General features: G+C 40.5%; 2 non-coding genes across 2 annotated transcripts; one reads left to right on the plus strand and one right to left on the minus strand.

The window, feature by feature from the left end:
• The first annotated feature begins 11,133 nt into the window (after positions 1–11,133).
• Trnak-uuu lies at positions 11,134–11,206 on the plus strand. Its single transcript has one exon. It is a non-coding gene; the product is annotated as a tRNA-Lys (tRNA).
• Positions 11,207–11,547: 341 nt separating this feature from the next.
• Trnak-uuu lies at positions 11,548–11,620 on the minus strand. Its single transcript has one exon. It is a non-coding gene; the product is annotated as a tRNA-Lys (tRNA).
• Positions 11,621–16,605: the final 4,985 nt, after the last annotated feature.

Genomic DNA, 16,605 nt, shown 5'->3' on the forward strand with positions numbered 1-16,605 from the left:
AATTTCACCACCACACCTCTCCTCACCCAATCTCCTGCCATGGCTCCTCATTGGTCAGACCCTACTAGGAAGCTAGAGGACAAAGATCTGGAGGGGCAAAGGGAGGGCATGCTAGGCATCTTCCAAATCCCCCTCTATAATATGCCAGAAAGTTTTATTTGACCAGCTCCCTCCCCAGCTCCATTTGTCCATACCCAGGTTCTCCATCACGCATAAAATCTGAACTTCTTGGTAAGTAAATTACCAATTTTTTCTCTTTACCAAAATGCATTGGAAAGCCTTTGATCTGGGCCATCTATCAATAACCCAGGCTTCTCTTTTGTTCGTTCTCCATGGCAGACCTTCCACTCCAGTAAGGAGCAGCTACTCTCTTTGCCCATGTTGCTGAGCTTGGCCTGATCAGATCAAGCTGCCCAAAATATTTGTGTGTGAGAAAGTAGCCAATGAATGAGTGAGGCTTCAGGTGTGTGTAGCCTCTGCAGTTCTAGGGCAGTGGTGGCGAACCTATGGCACACTGTCTGAAAGTTTCACCATCACTACACTAGGGGATCAGGAATAGACTCCTCATACACATTATGATATGCATATAGAGCAGGCTGCCTAGTTGCCAACATGTTTCCCTTAGACATGTTCCTCTGAGCTTCACAACAGCCTTGAGTGTTAAATGAGATGGATGCTACTTATTTATTGCTGTTGAAGACTGAACCAGAGGCATTCTTCTGCTGAGCATCGAGGCTGCTCCACTGAGTTTCGCAGCCAGGCCTTTGAAGTTTTATTGATGCTCAGAGTGAAGTTAATTACTCAAAGTCACCTAGCAACGAGTAGAGACACACAAGCCTAGGACTTTCTCCTCATGTGCTTCTCCTCCTGTTGTTCGCCCAGGGTGGCCTGTGATGATTTGCATGGCCCAAATTTCATCTTGTATGAGGACAAAATAATATTCCAAGAAATCCTTCAGCATTGTGAACTCATTTTAAATTTACTAATTTATTTTTGGTACTGGGGAATGAACTACACCTCCAGCCCTTTTTATTTATTAATTTTAAGATGAGCTCTTGCTAAATTGTTTAGGCTGGCCTCAAACTTGCCTCAGCATATCAAGTAGCTAGAATTACAGGCATGTACTGTGCCACCATTTTTGACTGTGAACTTATTTTTTATATTGCTTTTTTCTCCCCCATGTAGAACTTTCTCTAGCCCTCTGGACATAAGCTTGGGTCCAGTGGACCTACCCTCTATTTTCTACTGTAAAATTGTACTTCAGTGTTACAGTAGCTGGCTGTGCACCTCAGTACTTTTCCCTGAGAGATACAGGAAACAATCTATGTGTTTACCCACTTGGTATGACAAGCAGCAAGGGATGTGCACCTGTATAAAAGTGTCAAAGTGAGATTTGGACCACCTTTATGCTCAGTCTAACTGGTTTTGCATGTTTACTTGAGCATCACAGAGGGTCCAATGGACCCACATCACTCCATGATTCGTTAAAAAAAATTTTCCTTTTGATTTTTCTGGTAGAAGTAGCCCATTTCATTACAATGGCACAAGAAAAACCAGATTTGCAGGTTTTGGAAGAGGTCAAAAGTGAATCATCAGACTACTCATGTTGGATGATGGAGATGGTCCATTATGGTAAAATGTGTGTTTTCCTAACAGAAGAGTGGTGTGGGTGGATGATGATGATGATTTTTTTTATTTTAAAGAGAATAAAAAAAGTAAAAATGATATAGAATTTCAAAACCAAATGATAGGAAATTATCAGTGGTTGTTATATTACATATTATTATCTTCAAAGTAGTTGTTCAGATTACCAGATATAGGCATGCAAAATTGGTCAATTAGGCATTAACTGTTTCTTTCAATAAACCAATAGAAATTAGTAGTACAATTATCTTTGCTATTGTGTGTGTGTGTGTGTGTGTGTATTCTTTTCCTTCTTTTTTTTCCTCACTTCCCCTAGAAAGAATGGCTGTCATCAAGAAATCAGTGATGATGAACTTGACCTTGGCTATGTGAGCCAAAGTTCCTGTGACAGTGAAATGGAGCAAGAATTGACTGATAGAGACACAGAGAACTCCAACTTCCTTGATTCAAATGATGAGACAGAAAACAGCAATGTGAATACATATTTGACCAGTTGAAATGTTTTGAAATGGCCATGCAACCAAATGGAACAATCCAATATTAGAACTAGGTCAGAAAGGGTTGGGGATGTGGCACAGTGGTAGAGTTCTTGCCTTGCAAAGATAAGGACTTGGGTTTGATCCCCAGTACCCACACACACACACACACACACACACAACTAGGTCTGAAAATATAGTGGTCATGGCAGGGGTGAAGAGTATTGGACAGAATGCCAGCACCGCCATTCAATGTTGGGAATTGCAACAGACGAAATGCTACATGATGCCATCAAACACATAAAGGCTGAAATGCAAGTAAAATGTTCTGTGTGCACCAGTAGCCACATTAAAAAATGTATTTAGCATAATACCTCACTAGCTGAACCGAAAGCACTCATTGGTCTGCTGTACTTAGCACAGATCTCTCATGTGATCACAGGTATGGAAAAGACTTATGGAAAAATGATAGGTCAAAATATAGCATAAAAATGTATGCCTTTGTAGATGCAAAGATTTATTATTCTTTCAATTTGAACTTTTATCCTGGAACTCAGCCATCAGGTCCCTATTTGTATAGTAATAAACCAATGTTCCATTTGTTAACAGAATACAAGTTGACCGGGACAAGAGCTATATGCAGGAACAAAGCAGAAATTCCAAATGAAAAGTTGCAATTTCAAAACGGAGAATTGTACAATACAATCCTCAAATTTCTGAAAGATATAACATTGGCCTTATATATGGCAAAGAAAAGCAAACTGGTACTGCTGATGTCAACATTGCACCATGATGGAAATATTGATAGGGAAACCTTGACAGATCGAAAGCCTGAGATGGAAACTCTCAACAACAAAATTGAAGGTGGAGTAGATGTTGATGAGTTATGCAGCAACTATGATGTCACTTGAAACACAAAGCATTTACTTGATCCTAAACATGTGTGTCATAAATAGTTTGATAGTTTACAAAGAAAATAACAAATACAAAATGTCACGGAGAAATTTTCTTAGAGGAGTGGCACTAGAGCTCATGAGAGATCATTTATTTACAGCAGGGGAAAAACAAATGTTTCTGCCCAGGGGACTATGCAAACAATTGTGGAGCACACTGGTGAGCTGACAGGTGAACAGGCAGGCACAGCATCACAAGGACCGACTATGACAACAGGAAAACAAAAAAGATGTCAACTGTGCCCTACAAGAAAGGACGGGAAATTAAAACATAGTACTATCAGTGTGAGTCATACTTGTATATGGAACATACAGTTGTCATGTGTGAAGACTGCCTTGGGTGTGACAGTTGAGGCAAAGCTTATTTCTGTGGTAGACTTTTGTTTGTGTTTACACTGTCATTCACATAGGTTTTTATTTTTTATGTTATCTGTGGAGGACCACCTAGGCAACTGTCCTTTAAAGAGGAGCAGTTGCCTCAATTCTGGTTGAGCCTGACCCTATTTCCATGTATTGATATGTACAGAGCTGACTAGGACCCTTTCCTTATTCCTTCAGTTGGCTTTAAACAATGCATATCGGTCTAGCCAATTTGCTGATGGTAGTCTTTGAAGATGGCAGGCTCAGCAATGTTTCCCCAGCCCCGTGTTCCCCCAGTGAGCTGGAGGAGACGGGAGGTAGAGCCAAAGCTCCACACTATCAACTGGGATGGAGCTCAAGATAGAGGCTATGACTTCCTGGGGCTTGAAAGATTACACATCAGGGGCTGGGGCTTTAGCTCAGCGGCACAGCGCCTGCCTGGCAAACGCAAGGTTGTGAATTCAATTCCCAGTGGTGGTGGTGGTGGGGAGAACCAAAAAAAAAAAAAGATTACACATTAGAGCTAAAGCACCAACCCCAAAACATTAGATACTATCTCAATTGTGTTATGCAAATTACTCTTTCTGCATATCCTTCTCTCTGCATTTGCAGTTCTCTGCATTTGCAGTTCTCTGCATTTGCAGAGGTGATTTCAGGCCTCCTACCTAGCCTGGCTCATGGCGCTCGCCTACTTCCCACAATTCTCAGTCACTCATCCTCAAGTCACTCCATTCTTCATAAATGAATAAAATCTGGATTCAGCCTTGGGTGGAGGCCTTTCTTCCGGATGGCCATCACTGTGGCTGAACTTAGGACCCCTTAGCTCCCCATAAATACAAATATGCTTTAGTATCTTTATTCTCACCATGGGTTGCACTGGAAGTAGTAGATTGGAATTAACCCACTAGGATTCCAAAAGTTTTCATAGGATTACAAATACAAACTTCCTGGGCTGGGACGAGGACTGGGAAGGGCTGTCTATAGTTACCTTTTAGGTTTTGTAAGCAAATAAACAGCTGATGTGAAAATGTTGATGTCTATTCTAAATGCACAATACGTATTAAAAATTTAATACATTATTTTATTGATATTTTATGTTTCTGTTCACTACACACTGTATAATATAATAAGAACCTCCTGAGAAAACAGCAAGACCACTGAGATGTCAAGTATGTCCTACAAAAAGGCCAGGAAAGCAAGAGCCATGTGCTGTCAGTATAAGCAATGTAAGTGTATGGAATGTGCAGTTGTCATGTGTGCTGACTGCCTCAGGTGTGACAATTGAAGTAAAGATTTTTCTTTTTGTAGACTAACTAATGGTCAGCTTATAACATTCAGCTGAACTGAATCAGCGTGGTGCTGGGAAGGCCCACCTGAGGATGGTTGTCAACATCTTAACAGGAGAACTGGAGGGGAAGAGGGTATGCTGTTGATTTTCCTGAAGAAGCTTGTTATGCTGTTTTTCCTGCTATTAACTCAGCTGTTTGCCTCGCTGGAGAATCTTGGGTCCTTGCTGTTGGTGAGGATGGCTGCAGTCCTTTTCCGGGAAGCTCTGGTCCTCACTTTGAGCCTTACTTCCTGGCTCCAGTGCAGATCCCTCAGCCTGCAGACACAGATCCTTCATCCAACTGGTGCAGACTTTCTAGTTTCTACCACTGACCTTTCAGCCTTCCCAGCGCAGACCCTTGATGCAGACCTGCATGAGTCATTGTTGTGGGCTCTAGGCCTCCAGCTGGACTCCTGGACAACATTGCCATGGGCTCTAGGCCTCCAGCTGGACTCGTGCAGGACATTGTCATGGGATCCAGGCCCTCAGCTGGGTTCTTTGGGTCTCTACTGTGTGGACAGATCTCTGGTACTCTTTTGCATTTGACTCATTTGGATTATAAAATAATCCCATCAATATGTGTCCTGTAAAAAAAAAAAAAAAAAAAAAGTGTCCTGTATTAAATCCTTACTCTTCCCAGTAAAACCTGACTGAAAGTGCTATTGGTATTTTCATCGGAGTTGACATGGGAATTTATTTCTGATGTTATTTTTTAGACTTTGTATACCAGAAACCAGTCAATGTTGAAGATGTGGATTTTTTTTTATAAATACTCAATATTAAAAACTCAATTTATTTTTGTAATTTTTTTCCTTGTAAGTACTCATTGTTTAATATAAAACTCATAAAATTAAAATTAATAATTTTATGACAGACCCATGTTTATGTGCCTTGATGACAAAATTAGTCTTATGCTCCAAGGGCTACAATTGGAGAATCTTAGCTGGGCATGGTGGTGCACGCCTATCTTCCCAGCACTTGAGAGGAGAAGGCAGGAGGCTTGGAAGTTTGAGAGCCGGGGGTCAGCATGCACTACATAGTGAGACCCTATTTCAAAACAACTAGAAATGTATCCCAGCTGCAGTCAGAGAGATGTGATGATGGAAGAATGCCCATAAAGGTGCAATGGAGCTGCTGTCAAGTTGTTGCACAAGGGGCCCCAGTCAAGGAAGGTGAACACGATATAGACCTGACCCTGGAGCTTCCAGGAAGGACACAGACCTGCCTGGATCCTACACCAGTGAGACTGTTGGTGAGTTTCTGACCTACAGAAGTGTAAGTACATTGTGTTGTTGCATTGGTTTTGTTTTTGTGGGTCTTATCTTTTGTTTTTGGTACTGGGGATTGAACTTAGGGTCTTTACACCGAGCCTCATTCCCCACTCCTTTTTAACTTCTGAGACAGGGTCTCGCTAAATTGTTAAGTGGTCTAGGCTGGGTTTGAGTTTTTGATCCTGATGCCTCCACCTCCCAGCGCTGGGATTATAGGTGAGCATCACCACACCCAGCTCATTTACATTGTTTTAATCAGTTACATTTGTGGTGATCTGTTATGCCAGCAACAACTAATAAAGGTACCCTACACCTGGTTCTCCAGGAAGTTGGGCTGCAGTGCCTCCTGAGAGGGTCTGTATGGGCCAGGAAATACCTGACTGGAGTATGACACTAACTATGGGGTGTTGTGATCGTCTGCTTTTTCTCATTTGGGAAAGGAACAGAAGGGGAGGGCAGCTAGACTAAAAGCTCCTGAAGGGCAAGAAAATCCCCACTGTGCTTCCTTTGAGTAGATAGCCTAATCACTATGTGCCACAGCTGCTTTTCGATAAATACTTGGTATTTGAGACTGGATCAATACCGTGTACTGGAAGAAAGACAGTGGTGGAGGGCTTGAGAGTTAAGATTTCAGTGGTGACAACAAGAACTAAGTTACTGGTCAGGAGCAGGTGGCTAAAAACAATGGGAGGGAAAGATGATGGACTCAGTTTACCCATGCTGTACTATCTCATGACTGGCCCAGGACAGAACAAATTTGAGCTAAAACTAATAAAGGCACTTTTTGTAACATTTTTATTTTTAAATCCTTCAGTAGATTTTCTTTAAAAAGATTCAGGCTATTGTGCCTGGCGTGGTGGTGCATGCCTGTAATCCCAGCACTCGGGAGGCTGAGGCAGGAGGATCGTTGCAAGTTTGAGACCAGCCTGGGCTACAAAGTACGCTCAAGTCAGCCTGAACTGTATAGCAAGACCCTGTCTCCAAAATGCACCCCCCCCCCAAAAAAAAGATTCAGGCTATCGAGGCTTTCTTCGTGAGAGCCACCCCCGACCCCATATCCTGCAGGGTGTCCTTTTATTTTGTTTTTTCTTCTTTTGCTTGGTGCAGGCTTGCTCTGCAGAGCCACTTTCTCTCTCACTCTTCACTTTTACTTTTTCAAATAAACTTTGCCACTGCTAAATAAATAAATAAAAATATTTGAATATAAATGCTTAATCCTAGCACTCTGAGAGGTCAAAGCAGGAGAAATGCGCGCAGCTGGGGTGAGTTAGCAACTTAGTGAGACCCTGTCTCAAAAAAAAAGAAAAAGGGCTGCGTGGTTAGGAATGTAACAAGTTCAATCACTGATTCTTTTAACTGTGTGGGGTGTATGTGTCAGGAACATTTACCATCTACACTCTGAGCAAAAACAACTCAAGACCATTAACTGTGGTCACCATGCTGTGCATTAGATTCCCCAAATTTACCTTATAACTGAAAGCTCTTATCTTTCCAGTAACATCTCCCTATTTCCCCCACTTCCCATCCCCTGACTACCACCATTCTGCTCTCTGCTTCTATGAGTTGGACCTTTATAATTCCTTTTCAGATCATAGAGTAGCTTTCTGCATCTGGCTTATTTCATGTAATGTTCTGCAGCCTCATCCATGTAGTTGCAAGTAACAGGATTTCCTTCATTTTACCTGCTGAGTGGTATTCCATGGTGTGTGTATGTGCCACATATTCTCTATCCATTCATCTGGATATGGGCATTTAGGTTGATTCCATATCTTGGCTATTATGAATAATGCAATGAAAGATGCGGATACCTCTTTGACACACTAATTTCCTGTCCTTTAGATATATTCCCAGATGGGATTGCTGGCTTGCATGGTAGTTCTGTTTTTAATTTTTTGAGGAACTACCACACTGTTTTCCCTAATGGGTGTATTTTTCATTCCCACTAATGATGTACAAGGGTTCTATTTCCTCCAACACTTTTTATCTCTTGTGTCTTCAAGAACAGCCATCCCAGCTTGAGATGGAAGCTCCTTGTGTTTGGTTCCTTTTCATTTCTTGCAATGCTGGGGACTGAATCCTGGGGCACGTTAAGCAGTGCTTCAGTTATCATAGTGTTTTTTGCTGTTGTTGTTTTTTTGGCACCGGGAATTGAACTCATGTCCCGAACTCATGTCCTTACACTTGCTAAGCAGGCGCTTATCCCACTGAGCTATATCCTCAGCTCACCTATCACAGTGGTTTTGATTTGCATTTCCCTAATTGTTAGTGATACTGAGCACCTTTCCATAAATGTGTTGGTTATTTGTAAGTCTTCTTTGGGAAAATGTCTACTTGGATTCTTTACCTATTTCTTAGGTTCCTTTTTTTTTGCTATTGAATTGTATGAATTCCTTACATATTTTGAATCTTATCTTCTTCTCACATAATATATGCTTTGCAAATAGTTTTTACCATTCTGTAGGTTGCCTCATTTTCTTGATAGCATCTTTTTTTTTTTTTTTTTTTTTTTTTTGTTTTGTTTTGTTTTGTTTTTCTCTGGTACCAGGAACCGAACTCACGACCTTCCGCTTGCCAGGCAGGCGCTTTGCAGCTGAGCTAAATCCCCAGCCCCAATAGCATCTTTTTTTGGAGACAGGGCCTTGCTATGTAATTTAGGCTGGTCTTGAATTCACTGTGATCCTCCTGCTTCAGCCTCCCAAGGGCTGGAATTATAAGTGTGCATCACAGTGCCCAGTCTCACTATTTTTTCAGGTTATTGTTACGCTCCTATTTCTTAGACTTACTAGCTTTAGGGGGAAAAAATAATCACTAACTGTATGGGGAGGTCAGAGGTTGAAGGAGAGGAAAATTAAAAAGCCTCAAACAGAGAATCAGCGTGTTTAGCCTGCCCTCTAGTGGAAATTTAGGTTCAAGAGTTTCTGTAATGTGAAGTTTCAACAACCTCACGGGGAAGGTTTTATCCCTGCGGTGATGTTCTTAATACAACACAGGTGAAGCAGATGCAGTCTTGCTACTTCAGATGGACCTTGCAAAGCCGAATGTTCGTTAGCTTGCCGTTGCCTATAAAATAAAACTATTCTCCTTAGCCTGATAGAAGCCTGGTCAGCTGTCTCCCTACCCCTCTCTACCTCCCACCATTTGAGCTAGATCAAGTTGCTCACCGTCCTCTAGTCTAAAGGTACCCTGGACTCACTATATACATATATATTTTTTTGATTTACTGTTTTGCTCAATGCTGTGGAAATACTGGATATTCGGTAAGTACTTTAGTCAATCCTATTGATTTAACTTTAATCAGCTGGCATCATTATCCTGCAGGAGAGGTATGATGATGTAACAAGGCTTTGGGTGGGAAAAAACTTGAAGGCGCTTTAATCTTTTCTTGCCCGTCTGAGAAGGGAGGCTTGGACAGACACCGTTTCCCTTCTTTAAAAATTTAGAGGTGTAATTCCTACATCTCATTCGTGGAAACAGAGCCAGAAGCTTTTCCTTGTCCAACACTGGGTGCTGAAGAAATATATCTAAATAAATAATAAATGTACCTGAAGGCGCATTACAATTTCTTCCATCCCAGTGTGACAGCTGCTTGACAAACTTAACTCAGATTTTCCTTGCTGAGAACTCAAGTCCCACCCTCATTTTATAAACCCTACCCTCTATCCACCCTCAACTTCTACTATTCCCTTCCTTACATTTTTTTTTTACTACATTTGTTATTACTTTATGTCAAAATCATTTGCTGCCTTCTTTTCTAGACTATTAGCAGGATTATGTCTAACTTGTTCCCCACTCCAGAGGTACCACAAAGCCTAAGACACAATAAATGATCAAAAATGTTTATTGCATTGTCACTCCTTCCTAGGGCATGGAGCTTGCTCCTGATGTTATTCACACCGGAAAAGCTAACAGAATGTAAAACTTACATTTAGAACGTATTTTAGAGGTCACTTAATCAACTTTTTAAATGTTATATATGTGGAAACTCAGACCTGTTCAAGATCACACAATTTGTTGGTCTTTGTTCTAAAAGACCAGACAGTTCTAGAAAGGAAAAATTCCCTCCAATTGAAGCTAAGCTATTTTATTTTTCATTGTGTTCAGAAGACTCAAGGTCCCAGAGACAAGAGTAAATTCACTTATCAGTCTTTGAAATGTCATAATTCTCTGTTCCACACCCTAGAGTGCATTAAGTTTGCAAAACTGATGTTAGGAAAACCTAGGCTATTTGGAAACTTGGAGTCTTTTTTTTTTTTTTTTTTTTTTCTTTTGCCTTTTTGAGACAGGGTCTCTCTATGCAGTTCAGGGTGGCCTTGAGCTCACTTTGTAGCCCAGGCTGGTCTCAAACTTGCAACAATCCTCCTGCCTCAGCTTCCGGAGTGCTGGGATTACCGGCATGCACCACCACACCCGGCTGACTTGTAGTCTTAATGCACCATGTTTCTCTTCCTGGTGTGCACAAATAGCACTTGGAAGGATTCATCTTGTGAGCCTGCTTTAAAACTATAATTTGTCTGAAAAGTGAGGAAAAGAAAAAAAAAAAAATCAAATAATTAAACTTCATTTCCTACAATTTAAATTCAGGTCTACCTTTCGCCTGTCACTTCTATTTTCCTACAATACTAGCTTCTATGCTTTTGAATCAAATTTGTCTTTCTTTTTTTTTTCTTAGTAAGCCTTAAGTATCTCTCAGCTATATCATCTGGTGAGTGGAACCGCATTTTGTCAATAGGAAAGATACTGTAATCTAGTTTAGTAGAAAAACTAAAAGGGTCTGATCGGGGAAGTGACAGAGGATAGAAAAGTGGAATTTTAAAAGGTTGCAACCTAACGTTCACTTTGCTCGTTTTTGCTGTAATATCACACCATTACTTTAGTTTTCGAGAGTTTAGTATATACTGGCAATTTATCAAACACGAAATGATCTTGAGCCTATGTTTTAAGTAAATGGAACAAAAAGAAAAATATCTTTGTTTTACCTTATCTTTTTAAAACTACTAAACAAACCAAACAACCTTTAAATAAAACTTACATAAAATTGCTGAGGGGGAGGCAAGTCATCGCTATTATATCAAGTAAACAAAAGAGGGAGCTCTAACAGGAGCGCCCGGATAGCTCAGTCGGTAGAGCATCAGACTTTTAATCTGAGGGTCCAGGGTTCAAGTCCCTGTTCGGGCGTTTGTATTCTTCCTTTTTTCCCTTACATAGGAAGTATATTAACAGCCCCTAGATGTATAAATGGTGAGATATACATTTTAAATTGAATCCTAAGAGTCGGCTTTAGAATTTGGAAGAAAAGGAAGAGTCTTGGCAAGGATTGAGCTTTTCTATACGGTTTCTTAGCAATGAGGAAATTTTATTTTCACATTGAAAAAGCAAAAGCTCCAAAAACTGAAAACAAAGCTCCCTGTTTTCACTACAATAGAAAACATTTGGTAATATATGCACTTATTAGTCTGACTAAGCCATAACAGTCTACAATTTTTTGTGTGGCTGTTAAAAGTATTTAAAAGCTCTAGCGCCCGAACAGGGACTTGAACCCTGGACCCTCAGATTAAAAGTCTGATGCTCTACCGACTGAGCTATCCGGGCTCCTGTGGAGAAAAGGAGGTTCTACAATGTCTTACATAAGAATAAACGTCGACATGCAAGGGACTCTGTCCTTGAATATAGCGAAACTTCCGGATTCAGGCGCAGAAGAAAAGCAGAATATTCAAATTCTACACCTCTCACCAGCATTACCAGCTAATACTCAATTTGCAATTTTAGTGTGCTGTGTGCCTAATAATCATCCAAATAGGCCCAGGATTAAGAGAAAGGTGTGGTTTTGCTTTTGAAATCCTGCGGAGGCTTTGTATCTACTGTATTCGCCGTTGATGACCGGGGCGGACCCCGGAGTTAAACCCCACCTACCGACAGAGGAGAGTGCGAGAGAGAATGCAGCTGTGCTGTTGTGAAGCTGTTGGGTTGGGCTGCGCAGTGGAAAATGGGATAAAGGGATAATGATATTGTCCTGAGGTCGCCTGTGGCGTCCAAACGCAGGAGGAGCTCACCAGCAGTGACAAGGGGACTTGAAGCCCCTGGACACCAGAGACGCAGGGCTGACGAAGACTGTAGAGAGACTGTGGCGACCTTAGCGTTGGAGGCCTGCGCGAGGCGCACCGCAGACTCAGTCATCTGAGCACAGCCTTCCGCTACCGGGTCAGGCTGAGAAATACCCAACGTAGAGGTTTGAGGAAGGGACATTCAAGGGTCTGTTAGCTGGGGTTGCTTTCTTTCCTTTAGTTCCCTTCTTAACTGTTTTCGGGGTGATTATTTTGGTCCAGCAATGCCGCATTTAGCAATTAGGTTTTCGTCCCAAAGAATAATCAGGGATGTACAAAAACATCTGACTACCACAGAGATGCTCATGCCATTTTAATGGGAAATGATGTAAATGGCCACATACGTTGTGGTACAGCCTTAATGTAGACTGTTACGCAGCCTTGAATATGTTCTAGAACAATACAGCTTGGAAAAATTGCAAAATATTGTTACATTAGAAAATATTTCAAAGCAGTGATTTTTGTTTAAAGAAAGGGATGCATAGATGTACATTGAAAAACTGAAAGGATAAATGCTTCTGCAAAGTGTGGGTTCTGAAGACAGGTGCCCCTGTTTGAATCCCAGCTACCATTGTATAACACTCAGCAAGCGATTTCTCTGTGTCCTTAGGACAGTAGGATGATTGTGAGGCTTAAACAAGACAATGTATGTAAGTTTTAACAAATGTCAGGCTGTGTCAGGGTGTAGGAAGCATACATGAAGTCATATAAAGATTTAATGGCAAAGATATCACAAAAACAGACTATGGATTCTGCTCTTTTACCTTACCCTGACACTGTCCACCCTTCAAGGCTTAACATATTTCATTGGAGAGAAGGGAGATAGAGAATTGTGAGAGCTGACAAAATTAAGTTAATTCCAGGTGAAAGGAAGAACTTTTTTCCCCAAGCAATGGGAAATTATAACTTGTAAAATTTTGTCACATTAATATTCCAACTTCTCACTCAAAGGCATCTACATTAGGCTTGTTATATTCACATTACATTAAAAACAATAACAAGGGTTACCAAAAAAAAGGGTTACTATATTAAATATTTTCTACAAGAATCATATCCAAATACTACCAGAGCTAATGTACCATGATTTTTAAAACTGGCTGTGTTTAGATGGGACACTGAATCACGAAATTAGGACTGTCAGATAGCTTAAAACCCTTTGATCCTTCTACACCATACACTAATTCATGAAAGCTTGTATAGTAACATTCAAAATCCTCTGCAATCCAGCCCCAACTAATTTTGTTAAGATTTTATACTAGCACTGTCCAATAGACATGTAATACAAGCCTCCTATGTAATTAAACATTTTCTATTAGCCACATTTGGGCGGAGGCACAGGGTCTTGTTATGTAGTTCAGGCTGACCTTGAACTCATCATATATCCCAGGCTGGCCTTGAAATTGAAGCAATCCTCCTGCCTCAGCCTTCTGAGTGCTGGGATTACAGGTGTGCCCCACCACGTCCAACCCTAGAAGCCACAGTTTAAAAAGTAAAAAGAGTAAGTGAAATTTATTTTAATAATATATTTTATTCCGTCTGATATATCAAAAAACTATCGTTTACATATATGAATATAAAACATTATTGAACTATTTTACATTCTTCTTTTACAACTAAGTCTTTGAAATCTGATGTGTGTTTTGTACTTATAGCATAGTCCAGTTTGGGCAAGCCACATTTGGCTGGGGACTGCTATTTTGGATAGTGTGGTCTAGTGTTATATATCAATAGAGGTGGGTGGGCATGGTTTCGCACAACTGAGGGAACTTTGGGTGGGAGGACCACAGGGAATTTGAGGCCAATCTGGGCTAGTGAGTTCAAGGGCAGCCTGTAATACATAGCAAGATGCCACTTCCAGCACAGCTCTTGAAATTCCGGAGAGAGGACAGTGAAGGATGAAAAAATGAAGACAAGAGTCAGAAAGCTGAGGTCAGGTGGAGCCCCACCTCTTCTGATGGGAGAAAGGACTGCCCAACAACTCCAGCATGTTTACTTGTACAATCAGCATAAGAGGCTATTTACAAAGAATTTTAAGGGAAGGGTAAGATTCAGAACAGGAAAACCATCTAATCTTCAACAAAACATCATGCCTTGGTGGTTACAAGAGAGGAGTTGTCTATACTATCTCAGGAGAAAGTCAGGTCACTTTGTGCACCAGCTCCCTGAGCTGTGTACGCTTCTCATGGGGCCCTGCCAAACTCATGAGAAGCAGTGACCTTGTCCTATATACCTGAGGTACAGACAGCTTTGCCCCCAATAGCGAGACCCTGTCTTAAACAAAACAAACAAAACATGACAATACTATATCAACCTTAAATACATTAACAGCACTTCAAAGTGGACTCTTTAAAGAGTGTGTCTTCTAATTTCTCATCCTTCTTTTCCTGTGCTGCTTCCTCAAATGACTTCCCATCTCTGCCTCCTCTTATCATTTTTCTTGTTTTGTTTTTAGGTGCTGGGAATTGAACTCAGGAACTTCAGCTTGCCAGGTAGGCACTGTGCCACTGAGCTGCATTCCTGGCCTTGCCTCTTGAAATGGTTTCAATTTTTATTTATTAATTTTTTGGGTGCTAAGAATGAAACCCGGAAACTTTTGCATGCTAGATACAAGCTCTGCCACTGAGCTATGTCCTGGCCCAGTCCTATTATAATTCTTTGACCAAAGCCTTAATGCTGAGCCAAGAGTGGTGGCACGTGCCTGTAACCCTACCACTTGGGCTGGGTGTGGTGGTGCACATCTGTAATCCTAGTACTTGAGAGGCTGAGGTAGGAGGATCACTGTGAGTTTGAGGCCAGCCTGGGCTACATAATGAATTCAAGCCCAGCCTGAACTCCCTAGCAAGACCCTGTCTCAAAAAACAAAACAAAACAAAAAAGAAACCAAACAAATAAAGAATTAAGATGTGTTATGTACATGTACCAACTCATGATGAATGTAATCACTATGTACTACAAATGCATACTAATAAAAATAAATTTAAAAATACAAAAAATAATGAATTTTACTTCATTAAAAAATTTCTGGGGCTGGAGGTGTAGCTCTGTGGTGGAGCAGTTGCCTACTATGTGCAAGGCCATGGGTTCAAACCCCAGTACTAGAACAACTTTCTGTTCATTTAAAAACTACAGCCTTTGAAAAGTGAAAACAAGTTCTATGTAGGTTAAAGATAGATATTAGTTGTAATATTCTATAACCAAGAAGGATTAGTATCCAGATTATATAGAGAACTGCTAGATAGATTAAAGGTGTTAGTTGTAATACTCTATAACCAGGAAGTATTAGTATCCAGGTTATATAGAGAAGTTGTAGAAATGAATTTAAAATAAGACAATCTAACAGACAATGGGTAAAAGATACAATTAGTCAATTCACTGATGAATCTTAAGTCACTAAATATGAAAAAGGATTAACCTTAATCATAGACATGCAAAACAACCAGGAGAAACCATTCACAACAGATTATTTTTATTATTTTTATTTTTATTTTTTTGGTATTGGGAATTGAACTCAGGACCTTGTACTTGAGAGGTAGGCACTTATGCTGCTGAGCTATATCCCCGGCCCCAGATTATTTTTATAATCCAAAAATGCCCAGGCTTGGCAAAGATATGGAGCAACAGAATTTTTATACACTTCTACCAAGAGTGTATGTTTTTCAATGACTTTGGAAAGCACTTTGGCATGATCTATAGAATGGACAATGTGTATGGACCTACTAATGTTCCCTACAGTGCAGATGGAGACAAACAGAAGAATGTTGATAGCGCTATTGTAATAATAAACAACTGGACACATTTGGTCTACTTCCCTCCCTCCCTATCTTACTTTTGATGGTACTAGAGATTGAACCCAAGGGACACTGAGCTACAGCCTCAGTCCTTTTATATTTTCATCTTGAGACAGGGTCTTGCTAAATTAATCAGGCTGCCTTTGAACTTTTGATCCTTAAGCCTGCCTTAAATATTTATTAAAAGAGATGAATAAAAATTGTGGTGCATTCTTGTATGTTATGTGCTGAATCGTGTCTCCCTAAAATTCATGTTGCAGTCTCGGTATCTCATAATCACCTCATTAAAGGCCTTGTCTCCAAATATTCTGGTACAATTTATCAAGGTCTTGTCTCAAATATTCTGAGATATTTGGAGACAAAGCCTTTAATGAGGTGATTATGGTGAAATGCAGTCATACGAGTGGGGCCTAACATAATATGATTTGTGTCCTTATAAGAAAATATTAGCACAGACAACATACAGCAAAGGGGTGACCAACTGAGGACACAGTGAAAAGGTACCCATCTGCAAGGCAAGGAAAGAAGCATTAGAGGTATTAGAAGAAAACAGACACTTTGATCTTATCCTTGTAGCCTTCAGATCTGTGAGGAAATGCATTTCTGTTGCTTAAGCCACTCAGTAGTATTTTGCTATGGCAACCCTGGAAAACTAATAGAACAATCTAGTCTATATTTATACAAT

The sequence above is a fragment of the Chinchilla lanigera genome, unplaced genomic scaffold (assembly GCF_000276665.1).
Source record: "Chinchilla lanigera isolate Chin_1 unplaced genomic scaffold, ChiLan1.0 scaffold00005, whole genome shotgun sequence".
Lineage (NCBI taxonomy): Eukaryota > Metazoa > Chordata > Mammalia > Rodentia > Chinchillidae > Chinchilla > Chinchilla lanigera.